This window comes from Cajanus cajan, chromosome 5 (genome assembly GCF_000230855.2).
Source record: "Cajanus cajan strain Asha chromosome 5, NIPB_CcT2T_4, whole genome shotgun sequence".
In the NCBI taxonomy this organism is placed as follows: domain Eukaryota; kingdom Viridiplantae; phylum Streptophyta; class Magnoliopsida; order Fabales; family Fabaceae; genus Cajanus; species Cajanus cajan.
The window spans coordinates 59,455,882-59,466,066 of NC_138521.1; positions in this window are offsets into that span (position 1 = coordinate 59,455,882).

Genomic DNA, 10,185 nt, shown 5'->3' on the forward strand with positions numbered 1-10,185 from the left:
CTCGTTATAAAAAATAAAAAATAAAAAAAAAGTGAGAAAGTGATATTCATGCTGATCAGTAACGGATCTAGAAATTTTACATAGTAGGGGTAATATGTATTTATGTATTTATAATATTAAAAATTTTACATATAACTTTTAAAAATATAAATATATCATAATTATTTTTACAAGTTTTTATATCAATGATTATAATTAAAGATGAAAATAAATTAGATCAAACTAGATTATATTATAATTTAGTAGGTTTGAACCTAATTTTTTTTAAAAAAATTATTATCTTAAATATGACTTTTTTATCTATCATAGACATTTTTTAAATGTTTGGTTAAAAATACAATCCCAAAAGACCTACTTTATAATAATTTAACATTAATAAAAACATAAAAATAAATATGTTAAACTTTATAAAAATCAAGTTTAATTTATTTATGATATAAACATATTTTTAATATCTAATATAAATTTTTAGATGATAACTTATTTTAAAATATATTTGATATTAAAAATTCTAAATAGAACATAAATCTTTCAATATTTTTTATTTTAATTTTTTTAATCAACGTATACAATAAATAGAAAACACAAAAGATAAATATGTATGCTACAAATTTTATTTATTCAAAAATTAACTTTTTTCAATATATTACATTATATATGTGAGAATTAATATATATATATATATATATATATATATATTATAATTAAACTTTTTAAATTTTTTTACAAATATCAAATAAATAAACATTCCTCTATATTTATATTATAATTTAAATATATATTTATTTTATTAAAATATAAATTTTATTTTCTTAAATATATTATTTTTTAATAAAAAAAATATATGTATGTATCAAATGATAGTGGGGGCAAGTGCCCCCACTATACTCTACGTGGATCCGTTAATGCATGTGATCATATAAGAAGTTATTTATATAAAAAGTTATTGAAATAAGCGATAGATACTCCACGTTAATATTATGGTTATGGGAAAAAAATATATATATAACAATTCGGTAAAAAAAATTTAACAAATTATTTTTCTATTACATTTATAACATAATTTTATTTATTTTATTAAAATTATTTTAAATTTTAAAATATTTCTAAAAATATTAGAATAAAACTAAACAGCTTTTAAATATTCTCAATAATAATATTTAGTCCTAAAAATGAAAAATGAAAATTTTAAAATAAACGTCTCCTTCTTACATTATACAATTCATTCATGAGTTGACACCTTATTAATAATTTCTCTCGTTAGGTTAGATAACTTTCCTTTATCTGTTGGTCGTTATGACTCTTCAAGTAGACACTTTTTTTTTCAATTAATGTGATGTTTCAAATAATTTAAAATAAAATAAAGAACTAGGAAATTCGTTTATTTCATTTTTCTTGGAGACGAAGGATACACGCATTGCAAAGACCGGCGCACAAACAATTGCTAATGTTTGAATCATCAAGGTGTTTGGATTTACGATAATATTTAGTTCAACTAAACTTTGTATAAATTTAAGTTTAGTTTAAAAAAATAGTATATCTTAATTTATGTTTATATGTTTTTATTCGAAAAGTACTTTAATTAAAATAACATAATTGATTTTTTCTTTCACAAAAATATTTCCATGTTAAATCAACTCTAGTTTTTAGTATTTCTAAATATTATTACTTTAATTTTAACCTCAAATTAATTAGTTTAGAACTCGATATAAAATAATAATAATAAAAGAGTCAAAATTAGATAAGCCAAAGCTAGTTACAACTTGTGAATTTTAATTGAATAATTTTGTAAAATAAAAAACTAGTAAAATAAGTTAAAATTATAATTTATATATAATATAATATCACTCAACAATGTGGACACATACTATTCAACTTCCACAAAGCACCATATCAATTTATAGATAGTTACGTAATTGGATGCCTATCAGCATGATTAGGATAAGAATTATTTGATAGCTTTTTACCCCACGGATTGTTACGAACCAACATTTTTTTTATATTATATATAATTTATATACATACTAAAAATACAAATGTAAACTTAATTAGGATAATTATCAAAATATTAAAATATGCTGTTTCAACTTGTTTTTATTTTTTTGTCTATGTTGGGGGTTGTCAAGATGCTGTTTCGACTTTGATGAGCAAAGTTGGGATAAATTAGGAAGGGAAAATTTCCTAATAAGAATTAGTCCTCTATCATTTTGGACTTTGTAGTTTAGATTAAATAAAAAGTCCTATTGCTGCCCAACACATGCTCCATATCTATACATAGATTAAGCAAAGATTGTAGGGAAAAAACAAGACCAGGCAAACAGGAGACATGCATCGAGAGACTCTTAAGGTCCAACCATTTATTTATTATATATTACAAAATAAATAATTGAAGAAAAAAATAAGAAAATTAAATAATATATATGAGGTTGATTATCTTCTTAATACCGATTGAATTTAAGAGTGAAAATGAATTAAGATTATATTTCAATAGGTTTTTCAAATGTGTTTATAGAAAATATGAAAAGTTAATATGAAAAAACTTTCTATAAAATAGCTTACACATAAATTAAGTTTGACTTATTGAAAGACTAATTTATTTTTCTTCTTATCTTTTTTATAAATATTTATGAAAATTTTTATTCAAACAAACCATATCACCATAACTCGAGTACCCAAAAATATTTATAAAAAAAAAAAATTATCTTAGTAAAAAAATTTATCACCATAACTAGTTTACGCTGTGTTAGATTACAATAATTAAGCATTTTTTTTGTTTCTTTTCCTTATGTAACTTGAAAAAAATAAAATAAAATAATGGACAAGCTGTAATTAAGCATAAGATACTAATTATCGTTGACATAATATCATATGCATGATCATTGACTTGATGGAGAATACAATAAGTGTATGCCAATCAACCAAGAAAACAACCAAGTGCGTGCATGATATTTTTATTTTATTTTAAATATTTAAATAAACCATTTCTAAAATAAAAAAATCATTTGAAGTTCACCGCAACAAATTCGTAATTTAGTAGCGGTTATTTAACGTCATTTCAATAAAATTGATGTTAAACAATGGATTTGAGAATATTGAGTGCTTGTTTTTCCAATTTGTTAATGTTGAGCAACGCTAATATGAAAATAAATATTTTTTTTTGCGACTTTATTGCACGCTTTTGTTTTCCGCAAATAATTGATTTAGCGTGAGCAAGTTCTTTCTTTCTATTTTCTCTCTAATCGTAAAAATTCTTGGAAACAAAATTATCAAATTCTTAACCCTTATTCTTGGGATACAAACAAGTCTTATATCAATAAAATAAGAAAATAAATAATAACTTATAAAATACAAGTATATTTCAATGATTAAGAGACTTTTTGGGTGATGATCAAAAGTAAAATCATTGGTTGGCTTCAGACAAATATCATAAAAATAACCTCATCACCTACATTGTTCATTTTTTTTTTGGTTCGTCCCTGGAGTATCCACCGCCGACAGCAATGACTAATCTCCTCGCTACGTTGGAGGCACCTCAAAGGGTGGGATAGCTGGCCCCAAGATTTAACGCAGCTGCATACACAAGGCAGGATTCGAACCTCTGACCTTGTTTAAGTGTGGATCAACCCCTACCACTAAACCACACGCTTGGGGTTACCTACATTGTTCATTTGGTTGGCTTCCTCATGACTTATCCTTGTTCTCTGCTCTTGTTGGCCTCTTCTCAAATCTTGTTCACGCTATAGGTAAAACTCAAACCTTTGCTCCCTAACCCTATGCTCAAATCATCATTATCCTTGTGATCTTCTTTCAACCCTAACCCTATCTTTGTCTTCTTGTGCTTAAAACTTATCTTGCTATTGAGTGTTTGAAGCAAAGCAAGCTTTTGAGTGTTTGAAATTGCAACAAAACACAGTATGCACTGGGTTTTCTTTATTATTATTTTTTTTTGTGTGCATTGTTCACACCTTTCACAGGTCACACCACTCATTTACAATTTTGTAGGTCGGGATTTTTAGGTCAGCAGTCACTCATAACCCACTCTCACTCTTGATTCATTAGAACTTGATTTTCAAACTTCTTTAGAACGTAAGTCTTCACCATTCACATTTTTCTACTTTTTCTAATTTTTTTTATAATTTATTGAAATTTCTATTATTTGTTCGTCACTTGATTTGTAATGGAGGAATGTAGTTTGTAAAATGGTTGAATGTTATAACAAAAAATAAAACTGACTTGATTCAATTCGCTTGTGTTGAAAGAGTTTGTATACTCCAATATATACTATAAACAAAGTGATTGACTGTAATATTGTATCTATTGTGTCTGTTGTTTGGTAGATGTGTGTTGGTGGCTAGCACCATATTGTGTGCATCTGTTGTATAAATGAAAGTAAAGTAGATGTGTGTATTTTTTTATAAATAATATGTGAATATGTGTAAGAATAATATATAGTACAAGGCATTTCCATATAATTAGTTCTTTATTATATGCTCTTGATTAATTTTTGTTTTATTTTTTCTTGGTCCCTATTGACGCTTAAAATTGTCACTAAATCAAAATAAATTTATTTATAATAAATTTGTTGTCGGTCATAATAATACTCATTATAGATCCACCTTTTGGCAGTTTTAAACTGTCACAAAGTATAAATTGTAAATAGTTAATTATTTTTATGGTGGTTGAAACTGTTGTTAAGTGTTTCATTGAGTATGTTAAAAATTGGCCTAATGATGTTTATGATTGTCCCTAAAAAGATTAATGACGGTTGTTTCGACAGTCTTGTATAATCGACATCAAATTACTTACATCACCAAACCATGTGGTGGTTTTTGAACAAACGAAATACAAGATAACGTCAATTAAAACCGTATTAAACTACAGATATAACCTACACTAAATACTGATTTTGTTGTAGTGACATATCACATTATTATTAATTTTTTCTCTCTAATTATCATTATTACATTGTTATGCATACATAAAATATGCTATTTTGGAAAAAATAAAGCATTTGATTGATGTAAACTGATAGATATATATATATATATATATATATATATATATATATATATATATATATATATATATATATATATATATATATATATATATTATTGAGACACAAACAAGTCTCACATAATAAAATAAGAGAAGAAATAACAACTTATAAAATATAAGTATACTCCAATGATAAAGAAACCTTTTAAATAATGACCAAAAGTAAAATCGTGAAATCTTTAGCCCAAAGTAGATAATATTTGTGGAGTTGTGTATAAAAAAATCTTTTAAAAAAATAATTTTTATAAAATATTTCGATTGTTTAAAAATAATAGTAGCATTGTTTTTTTATATCGTTATATTTTAAAATTAATAGCTAAAGATTAATATGTACTAGTAAGATGTGGTTTCTATTATCAAATATTAAAAAAAAGTATTAGTAAAAAAGAAAATAAATATAATGAGATGAAGAGAGAAAAAATGTGTAAAAGTAAGTAAAAAAATATAATAGAAATGAATATTACTTGATAAAAGAGAAATAAAAAAATAAAGTAGAAGTTTAATTTTTAAATAATTATTTAGTTAAAAAATTATAGATTATATATATATATATATATATATATATATATATAAATGAATAATTGATTAGGTAATAAATATAAATATAAATGATAACATGTGTTTAGGGATAACAATGGAAGCATGGAGAAGTAATAAGGGTATATGTGTCTTTCCCTTTTCACCGAAGAAGGTTTAAGAGATTAGGAAACAGTGGATCATTATTAGGCGTCAAAGGAGTGGATCCCTATATTGTCTTATTGCCATCTAAACAAAGAACTTGTCTACATCATACATTAACAAGTACGGTAGCAAGAGCATACAAGTGGATATAACTAGTATATTCAATTATTAATGCTCATACACAAAATAATAATGACCATCAAACTTCAATATTTTATATCTCTCATTTCCCAACCTAATTTCCCTCCCTCATTTTCTATGGCTGCGTTGCTCACATATTATATTAACTAGTTGACATTAAACAACGTCATCCACTTTAAACACGTTAATTATTAATTGTGGTTCCTTAAGGACTTTATTATTTATACATTAATACTAGTTGACTACTATTATTTTACTCTCTTTGGTCTTTTCCATTGACCATTTTATATGCGTGTGCGTCGTTTATATCACATTATTTGTATGTCTAACAATTTCATTATTAGAGTAAATAATTAAATCACAATGATAATCATTAATATTTTGTCTAATTCCCCACCATATTTCTCACCTTTTTATCCTTATGTGTCAACTCGCTTAATAGTTTAAAATACATTATACAGACCCAAAAAAAAAAAGTTATATCATACCATGCCCGTAAATTTATAAGGATATATTAAAGAATTGTTGTAAACGTTAAAAAAAAAAAAAAAGAAGGAATTAATCATGTGCAATATCGAAAAACTATAAAGAATATTAATGTAATTTATTCTCTTAATAGTTTAAAATACATTATACAGACCCAAAAAAAAAAAAGTTATATCATACCATGCCCGTAAATTTATAAGGATATATTAAAGAATTGTTGTAAACGTTAAAAAAAAAAAAAAGAAGAAGGAATTAATCATGTGCAATATCGAAAAACTATAAAGAATATTAATGTAATTTATTCTTAAATTTAAAATACAGAAAAAAGTATTATTGTGTAAAAGTTTTTACACAGTACTAACACAAATTAAATCAAACTCCATGGAATTGATATTTATAATTTATTCCCTCAAAACGGATAAATTACTGTGTGAGAAGTAGGCATGGCAACGGTGCAGGGCGGGACGGGTTTTACGTTCCCCGCTCCCGCCCCCATAAATTTAAACCGCTTCCGCCCTCGTCTCCAATACTCGCCGGGAATAAAATTTGGGTCCTCATTCCCGCCCCCAGCGGGGTTCGGGTTTTCTCGTCCCGCCTCCACCCCCACTCCTATTTTTTTCTTCTTTTTTTCTTTTAAATAAATATGAACAATTTTAAAAAAAATAAAAGAAAAGTAAAATAATATAAATTTTTACATATAAATATTTCTAATTTTGATTTATATATATAAATAATTTTTTAATTATATTATTAAGCGGGGCGGGGACGGGGCGAATATGGGGGCGGGGGCGGGGTGGGTATTAACATCCCCGCCCCCGATTTTATCAATCAGGAAAAATCCGAATCCGAACCCGATAAACACGAGTTTTTCTCATTCAAATTGGGGCGAGTTTGAACGGGTACCCACAAGAACGGGTTAGATTCTCATACCTAGTGAGAAGTTTGAAAAGCGAAAATTAGTAATTTCGGTATCTTATAATGATCTAACAAAAATATGTATATGAAGAGTAATAATTGTTAAAAGGTAAGCGTTTGTATAATAATGGAATAATGAAACGTATTGGTTCAACAGAAGCAGTACACTGCGTTCAAAAGTCTTGGTTCGAATGCTTATAAACCTTAAATAAATGTATAGAAAAAGAATATTCACCCAAAAAACTGGGAGAGATGGAGAGCCTGTAGATATTAACCTTAAATAAATAATAAAAAAATAAGAAGGAAGTTTTCTTCCTCCAAGCAAATCCAAAATGAAAAAAGTGTTGCATTGAAATTTTAGAGTATGGTTGGAAGAGAAATTTAAATAAAATAACTTATTTTATTTTAAAAATTTAAATATTTTGAGATAAAATATTTTGTTTAAATGAAAATTTTAAAAAAATTAAAATTTAAGCATTTATGAAACTCATTAAAATAATAAAATTTTAAATTTTTTCAAAAAATTAGAAATTTAAATTTTTTTATATTTTTCTTTCTTATCTCATATAACATATATTTTATTTATTTATTTATTTCTCTTATCTTATTATGTTTGCTTTGGCCTTTGTCTCTTTCATCTATCATTGATACTTTATTTTTTTTTTCTCTCTTTTCTCTCTCTCCTTTTTCTCTCTCGCTATTTATTTTATTTATTCTTTCTCTAACTTATATCTATTTTCTTTCTCCTATCTCTTCAATCTCTCTCTCTTATTTCTCTTCTGTTTATTTTTGCCTTTTTCTATTCTATCTTCATTCCTTTTTCTTTTTTTTTTACTACCTCCCTTACCTTTTTTCAAAGTTATATAAAAATATTAATTATTTATAATTTAAAATATTCGAAATATTTTACACTTATTAAATATTATCTAACATTGAATTTTAAAATTATTAAATATTTAAAAATTATTTAATATTTCTTTTTGTAAAATTTAATCTTAAAATCTCAATATATATAAGAAATTATCATGATGAAAATCAAATTATCATATTCAAATTAAAAATTAAAATTTAAAAAAAAATAAATTGATTTATCTAGACAAAACATTTAAAGAATGATGAAAATTAAAACCAACGTAATTCAAATTTAAATAATTTCTTATCCAAACACACCATTAACAAATTTTAGAATACACTCTTTTATACTAAAAAATATATTTGTCAAAATTATTATATATTTATGTTAAAATTTTCAATAAGATGTAGAGGTTACAAAAAGAGAAAAAATATATAATAACATATGTCCTAATTTTTTTATTCACTATAATGTGTTAGATACTTTTAATGATTGGTTAAAAAATATATTTTATATCAATTTTAGACTCATCATTCCAATGATATAGGAAATCAAAAAAATTTATGTTAGTTATTAATAATCGGTATAAAAAAAACTTTGACTTTTTATTTTAGTTATAAAAATAACAAACATAAAATGTCTTATTTTTTAGGTTAATAATTATTTATCCGTCATGCTCTTTTTCTCTTTTTACATTCTGATGTCAAGCTCTTTTCTTTTTGTTATCTCTTCGCTTTTTACCACCATGTTCTTTCCCTTTTATTGTCATATCTCTCCATATTTTGACACACTCTTTTTCTCTTATTATCGCATGTTTGTATTTTATCATCACCACATTTCACATTTCATCGCTACCACTTTCTCTCTCATCATTCTTATATTTCTTTACTTCCACAACATCATCTTCACATTATCTTCCACCACGATATTTGCTTCCAAACTACCACACTATTATCATTTAATCAAAAGCAACAAAAAACAAATAAAAGCAAAAGTGAAAAATAATTTATCTAGATGTGCAAGAAGGAGGAAGACAAAGAAATAGTAAAGAAGACAAAAACGAAACAAGAGTCTAGAGTTGAAAAAGCGAATTACATTTTTTGAAGTTCTAAAACACTATATATGTTGGGTGTTGTTTTACTCATTATAAAAATTTTATTCCATGTAAAATACCAATACATTTGTCATAAAAAGATAGGGGTCAATTACAAAGTTGACCCTCCCCAACATAATCTACAAGGGATGTAATGATATCTAACATAGAAAGATTTTTCTACGACAGTTAAAACAATACTTAACATAAAAAAATGTCATATTACATCTTTACCATTATATCAATTTTTATGTTATGTATATTACACTCGACATGGAATTTATGTTATTAAAAACCTTTTTCACTAGTAATCTTTAAAAGTTACTTATAAAATCATTCAAATATGGATCTTAAAATTTTGAAACAAGAATAAGATGGATAAAAAAACCTCTTAAATGAAAATTATATATATTATTCTTAAGGTTTCCTTCCACGTATACACCTTTGTTGTGATAGATATGAGGGAATGAATATCTAGTTATATCGACTAGAAATAAGACTTAAAAAGAGATTAACCCACCTTAATTTAAGGTACCTTAATTTGAGGTTTTTTTAATGACTACCTTAAACTGTAAAAAAAAATGTTAGCCGGCAAACTTGTTTTAGTTGGTACGGATTTTATCTAACTAAATTTGAATTGTTAATATAGACATTAAAAATTTACATTGGTATGTTATGCTAATAATTTAATAAACCTCTATATACATATTTATTTTCTCTATCCATGATGGAATTAATTGTTTGTTAGTGTGGTTTTTTTATAATGTTTGTATGTTACTACGTATATATTAATTAATAATTTATTTATTGTTAAAATCAACACCAATGGAAACAAGTTCGCCATATGTGAAACATATCTTTTCGCAGTGTATGCATATCCTTTTTGTGTATTTTTTTTTTATTGTGCTAAGAATCGTAAAATCTTTAAAAAAAATGTGTTACTTAGAATTGTCAAATC